General features: G+C 40.9%; 1 protein-coding gene across 2 annotated transcripts in view; it reads left to right on the forward strand.

Moving 5' to 3' along the window:
• Positions 1 to 2,350: 2,350 nt before the first annotated feature.
• Positions 2,351 to 7,205, forward strand: part of LOC111148801 (toll like receptor 1) — a 9,338-nt gene continuing 4,483 nt past the window's right edge. The window contains exons 1-3 of one of the 2 annotated variants that reach the window (XM_022505614.1): positions 2,498 to 2,627; positions 6,181 to 6,278; positions 6,378 to 6,481. The gene's annotated coding sequence lies outside the window, so the exon portion shown is untranslated. Of the gene's footprint in view, positions 2,446 to 2,497; positions 2,628 to 6,180; positions 6,279 to 6,377; positions 6,482 to 7,205 lie in introns of those variants that run through there. The other variant, XM_022505615.1, reaches the window with a different exon arrangement.

Below are 7,205 nucleotides of genomic sequence, written 5' to 3' on the forward strand. Positions count from 1 at the left end.
CCTTCCTTCATATTTGTTCAGTGCATTTACCTGCTCCAAATCCACTGCTGCAATTTGATAAGTTTATCTTAATATGCTCTTTGTTGTTAGCACCATGATGAGAATAAAAATTAAGTACTTCAGTAAGGTGACAGGTTAGGAGGAATGGGAAATGCTAAAGATGATTAGGGAGTGCTGCTGGCTTGAAAGGTTTTGGGCCAGGCTGGGGCAGCAAAAAGGCCCTGAGCCTTTGTCTGGGGTGGCCCTTCAAGAGGAGGGCACAGTGGACACAAAGTTGGAATTGAAAGGGAGCTGTGAGCAAAGAAAACATCCACCTGGCAGCCTTCCTGGATGTGTTTGTCTCCTAGGACTGCCATAACCAAATAGTGCAGACTGGGTAGCTCAAAACACCAGAAATTGATTCTGTCACAGTTTCAGAGGCCAGAAGTCCAAAATCACAGGAACTTTTTTTTTTTTAGACGTATTTATTTATTTTGAGAGAGAGAGAGAGAACAGAGGGAGAGGCTGAGACAGAGGAAAAGAGGGAATCCCAAGCAGACTCCATGCTGAGTGCAGAGCCCCATGTGGGGTTCAATCCTACCACCCCGAGATCATGACCTGAGCCAAAACCAAGAGCCAGATGCTTAATTGACTGAGCCACCCAGGCACCCCAGCCATAGGGACTTAGAAGTTTTTACTTAACGTTGGTTTATGAGAAGTCTCAAGAGAGTCACGTGTAAATATGTAGTTTTTACTTTTCCCCATTCAGCCAACTGGATTCTGAAATTCTTCCCTTCTAACCTCCCAGTGATGAGCAGATTTCAAAGCTCTCTAGTCCTTTTGAGGTATTAATATTGCAATCTAGTTTTAAAATTTTAATCTTCATCCCCATCTAAAGCTCATCTCCTTTCTCCATATCATGGGCAGGGCTTGTAGCTCAATCTTGGCGCATGTACAGGAGGTGTACACGGTCTGAGGTACGTACTTCCTGCTGCTCCCTCTTCCAGACCTGATGTAGGGACCAGGGGTGAGAGGTAGAAAGGCAGATGTCCTTTTCTATAATTGTGTTGGCTAAGGTACAGAATGAGGAGACCTCAAACACAGGGGCTTAAATAAGATACAAGTTTCTTTCTTTCTTAAATGTAAGTCAAACATAATCTGGAGGTCTAGTATAGGTAGTAGTATCTACTCCACAAAGTCATTCAAGAGCTCAGACTGGCCAGTTGGCTCTGTTTCCTGTGAGGGTGAGGTAATGGCAGGATGGCTAGGACTACTTCAACTGCTTTTGAGAATATTAAAGGTTTTTTAAGGACATGTGGATCCATGCACGATTCCAAGTAGACACGATTACAAGTGTGTTCATCCTATGACAACATGGAGGAAAGAAAGAAGCAGGTGGGCACATGAGAATGGTGGGGAGGAGTTACAGGACTCTAGAATGCTCAAGTGCCCCGTCTCTAGACCCGGTTCACAAAATCAAATATCTTTGGGAGCCAGAAGCTGAATTCTTAGTCAAAGAGGACTCTCATCTCCTGTTAGGGGTCTGAGAGAAGAAACGGTTGACATGGAGGAGAAGGAGTTTCATTCTTTCAGTTTCAGAAATATATTTATAGACACATTTCCCCTATTAAGTTGTGGAGGGGGGGTAGAGAGAAACACAGAGAGAGTGACAGAGAGGGAAGTTGGCCTTGCTCACTGTGGAAGAAAAAACTGATTATAGCAAGAAGTTGTATCCAGTCTACGATGGCACATCATGGAGTCCTCGGCTGGGGACAAGTTCTGGGGCAGACAGTGGGCATTTTTGGGCTTTGTTGGCCCGTCTGTTGTTATTGTTGCTATTTTAAAAGAGTGGAGCTGTCAGAATGGTTTCCTCAGCGTGCAGGTAAATAACCCAAAGGAGGTGTCTTAGACCTTCCCGGACAAAAAAGACTGATAGATAGCACAGTTTTTCATAATGGAGGGTTTAAAAAAAATTTTTTTTAATTTATTTCACATACAGAGATAGGCAGAACAAGAGGGAAGCAGGCTCCCTGCTGAGCAGAGAGCCCGATGTGGGGCTTGATCCCAGGACCCTGGGATCATGACCTGAGCCGAAGGCAGAGGCTTTAACCCACTGAGCCACCCAGGCACCCCTTCATAATGGAGTTTTGAAAAATCACTTTCTGAAGAAAGTTTGAAAATATCAATGGCAAAAAACTGGAGCAAACAGATTTTCTCTGAAAACCAATTTCTCAAAGAAAAAGACATGATTGGCATCCATTCTGTGTCAGCACATGATCTTCCCTCTCCACGAGTCTGAGCGGAACTTTGATCTTGAACCCTTCCTCTTTCCTCTCTCAGTCACTTTTAATAGTGGACTGATCGGGAGGCAAGACCGGACTGAGCTGACTAGGGTGAAACAGAGAGCCACAAAAATTCGATTTAAATACAGGTCTATCAGTCAACTCACCAGACCCTATGCTACATGTGAGTAGAAGACAATGAGTTTATACTTACTATGTAACTTCAGTGGGATTCAGTAGATGGCATAAAAGAGCTTTTCTCTCCGCCCCCCAGCATTCAAATGTAGTTCCTAGTGAAATGAATGTTTGAGGAAGTACTTAAATTTCTTACTGACTGCCAATGCGACAGACGGGCAGGTTGTGTTGGTAAGTGACCTTTTTTTTTTAATTCTATAAAAGAAAATAATGGCTTAACTAGTTATTGGACACAAGAATGTCAAAAGTCTCTACAAGTAGGAGATCATGTGGGCTTGGGGTGTTTTTCTAAATATATTATTTCTGAGGCGTGCTTACTGTGTTTTGAATTAGCATTTATCAGTTTCTCATCCGAACTCAGAGAAAGGGTTTGTGTGTGTGTGTATGTGTTTGGTGTGTATTTGTTTTTCTTTGTGTGTATTTGTTTTTCTTTGGATGACACCTCTTCTCATGCATGGCTTGCGCTCAGGAACTGTATTTGAACTGGGAGATGGAAATTTGGATCTCAAACATCTCATGGTTTTCTTACAGAGCAGCTAGTCGTTGGTCGCAGGTGGTACTGGTCCCATTCCTCTCTTTACAGTGAGACCAATGAGGAAGATGGAGGGTATAGATAAATTACTCCTGGAGACAGTGATACTAAACAACCCTTTTTGTTTTTACGGGTAGGCTGATTTTAATCTTTCTCTCTGGGCTGTTCCCACTAGACACTCTTCTGTTTTCTCAAGCCACTGAAACTCTTCGGGGCACTACTAGTCAGGTGCGACTGTAGATTTAGAAAATGTTTCCCAGGCTACACCCCATTTGATCAAAAGAATTGAAAGTAAGTACATCTTCACAATACAAAGCAAAAGTTTTCAAAACCACATAGGAAATAAAGCCAAAACGCTCTTGAACTGGTTCTAATCCTTTCGACCTCAGAGCTCGTTGGCCTTGTGTGGTGCAGACTCGCAGTCACTATTTGTGGTACTGAACTGCATAGGCCGGGTTGATTGTATGGATTTTATCCAGAAGTCAAGTCAAAGTCCCGATTTGATTATGCCAAAGTCACTAAAGATAACTCAAATGTATTGATGTATTGTATCGTAGACAGTGACGCCAAATCTATCTTAATCATTAAAATTGACATAAACACACCTAGAGATACTTTTATACTTTTGAAGTAAAACTTTCTTTTACGAATCAAGTTGGCAAATAATCATTTTAGTTGGCAGTAAAATAGTTTGGAGATTCAGGGCTGGCCATCAGGACTTTGATTAAAAAAAAAAATTGATCTTTGCTGATTTAGCAAGTTTGGTATATGAAATTTAAAGTACCCAAAAGTCAGTTCCTCAAGTGTACAATACTTTGACTTCTTAATCACAGAAATAAAAGTGGTTTCATAAACTGAGTACTTTAAATTGATGATTACTTATTTGACACAGAGAGAGGGCACAGAGGGAGAGGGAGACTAGCTGACTGGTTAAAAAGCTGTTATACGAACCCAAGCAAATTGTAGTTTTTCATTTTCTATGTTATGAAAAATTTCAAAACTTTATATAAGTAGGCACTATGAATACCTGTTGTTTAGTTTCAACAAGTATCAATTTATAGGTAATTTGTTTCGCTTAGAACCCCATCCAAAGCCCTCTCCAACCCCATTTCAAATATTTCAAAGCAAACTATAGTTGCTCATTGCACTTATATTCCTTAAAAACTTAACAGAGATTAACTCCTTAAAATATCTAGTTGGTTTATTTAAGATCAAGATCTCAGTAAGAGCCATATGTCCCAAATTGTTGCTCATTTTCTTTTTCAAGATTTAAACAGTGAAAGAGCACGAGCAGGGGGCGGGCAGAGGGAGAAGCAGGCTCCCCGCTGAGCAGGCAGTCCAATGTGGGGCTCCATCCCCTGACCCTGAGATTATGACTTGAGCCGAAAGTAGACACTTGACGGACTGAGCCACCCAGGCTCCCCTGAAGCCATGCTTTCTTTAAATGCTCAAGATAGACGATAAATTTAAATCCCTTGTGGAAGTTGCTGTTTTTAATTAGACAAGGACAACTTTTTCATCTTGTTTCTGGTGGGTTCGCTGTGTGCTAAGTACTCGCGTCTGTGCATGGGGCCCTGTCTGTGCTCCTTGTCTCTTTTGTCATCTCCTGAACCATGCCTGATTATCCTGACCACAGCTTACTTTCAATCCTGGAGTTGGCCAGAAGTTAGAAAGATCCCCAGATTTGGATTCAAGCTAAGGCATAAGTCAAGAAATCCCACTGAAACCTTAAACCCAAGCCACTTTTACTTCAACTTAGCTTTTACTAGCTGGTTCTGTTTTGAGAGATTAGACACTGGCCCAGACAGTAATTGGGTATTATTCTGATTCTCACATAACTATTTTCACTTGTATGAGTAGCTCTTTCAGGAAGATGGAGAGAATAAATTGGGAAATTTCTGGATCTTTCAGCCAAATATAATCAATGCCATAAAAATGCCACCTTTACTTTTTTTTTTAAATGTAGACATTCTTTTTTTATACTTGACATACAATGTTATATTAATTTCAGGTATACAACTTAGTGATTCAGCAATTCTATACAATAAGCTGTGCCCACCATAAGCACAATTTCCATCTGTCACCATAAAATGTTATTAAAACATTATTGGCTATAGTTCTAATACTGTACGTTTCATCCCAGTGACTTATTTATTTTATAACTGGAAGTTGGTGTCTCTTATTCCTCTTCAGCTGTTTTGCCCATCCTCCAACCCCGTTCCCTTTGGCAACCACCAGTTTGTTCTCTGTGTTTATGATTCTCTTTCTGTTTTCTTTTCTTTGTATTGTTTTTTAGATTCCCATATAAGTGAAATCATATGGTATCTGTTTGACTTATTTTACTTAGCATAATATCCTTTCGGTCCATCCATGTTGTTGTAAATGGCAAGATCTCATTCTTTTTAATGGCCAAGTAATATTCTGTGTGTGTGTGTGTGTGTGTGTGTGTGTGTGTGTGTATTATTGTGTGTGTGTGTGTGTGCTTTTGTGTGTGTGTGTGTGTGTGTGTGTGTGTGTGTGTGTGTCTTTATCCATTCATCTATCAATGGACACTTGGGTTGCCTCCATATCTTGGCTATTGTAAATAATGCTGCAATTAAAAAAGGGCTGTATTTCTTTTCAGAATAGCGTTTTCATTTTCTTTGGGCAAATACCCAATAGTGGATTACTGCATCATATGGTATTTCTTTTTATTTTTTTAAAGATTTTATTTATTTATTTGAGAAAGGAAGAAGAAAAGAAAGAGAGACAGAGTGAGCAGGGAAAGGGGCAGAGGGACAAGCAGACTCCCTGCTGAGCATGGAGCCCATTGTGGGGACTCGATCCCAGGACCCTGAGACTGTGACCTGAGCCAAAGGCAGACACTTAACCAACTAGCCACCCAGGTGCCCTTGGATCATGTGGTATTTCTATCTTTTGGGGAAACTCCGTACTATTTTCCGCAGTAGCTGCACAATGTACATTCCCACCGACAGCGCACAAAGATTCTCTTTTCTCCACATCTTCGCCAACACTTTTTATTTCTTATCTTTTTGCTATTAGCCATTCTGACATGTGCAAAGTGATATTTCATTGTGGTTTTGATTTGCATTTCATTGATGATTAGTGATGTCAAGAATCTTTTCAAGTGTCTTTTGGATACCACCTTTCTTTAACATGCATTTTAATGGCTGGGTTCCTTTCCTTGCACAGAGTTTACATGAATGGTGATGAAAGGGGTCTACTGGGCCCCCTCGTATATTCAAAGAAATCAAGATAACCAAGGCATCATTGGATACCTCTGTAAAAGTGTAAGTCCAAACAGTGCTCCAAATACTAGATAAGTTTGCATGTGTACCTTGGAGGAATTTTTACAACTTAGGGCTGTTTCTGGGACTTTAATTATTTAGGTCCTTTTGTGCCCATGGAGAGATGTGAGGGGATATGTGAAGAGGAATTTGACTCTTTGCCAATATTGATGGCTTGCCTGTCTAATGCAGCTCCAAGAGATTGAGTAAGTTCCCTGAAAGACCCATGTAGCTATGTAGCCCCGGCTGAAAGGGGAGGGTGGAATAGGGGGTGGGATAGGGGGATGTGGATCATACTCTAGGGTTCATCCCAACACAACTCCCCCTGGTCTCCCATGTCATTAGAATCTTGATAACAAAATAGTGTCTGGGCTATAGTGGGTTGATAACTAGTGCAATAAGCATAACCTAGAATGATGTCTAGCACTTCATAGAGAATAGATACCTATTTGATGAATGGATGAACAAAATTTTTCTGAAGAGGAGGAAACTACTCCTATCTTTGAAATGTTTAAGTGTTCCCCATTCCCTCCTGACTCTCAGACAAGAATCCCAACTCCTTGCAATGATCTGCACCTTGAACAATCTTGCCTCGACTTCCTCTCATCTTCACTCACTCCATACTAACATTGATCACCTTACTGTGCCTCAGATAAGCCAGCCTCAGCTGCGCCTCAGGACATTTGCACTGGCCTTTCTCTCTGTCAGAAATGCTTTCCCCAAAGATCTTCTCATAGATGACTCATTCACTCCATACTGGTTTACACCACAATGGCATTTTCTCAGAAAGTCCTAGAACTCTGACCGATCAGTCTAAAAAATCCACCAACCACTGTTACATGCCGGCCATTATTCTTGATTCATTTACTCTGTTTAGTTTTTCTTCTTCTTCTTCTTCTTCTTCTTCTTCTTCTTCTTCTTCTTCTTCTT

Source organism: Enhydra lutris, unplaced genomic scaffold, assembly GCF_002288905.1.
Source record: "Enhydra lutris kenyoni isolate GAN:26980312 unplaced genomic scaffold, ASM228890v2 scaffoldscaffold21, whole genome shotgun sequence".
In the NCBI taxonomy this organism is placed as follows: domain Eukaryota; kingdom Metazoa; phylum Chordata; class Mammalia; order Carnivora; family Mustelidae; genus Enhydra; species Enhydra lutris.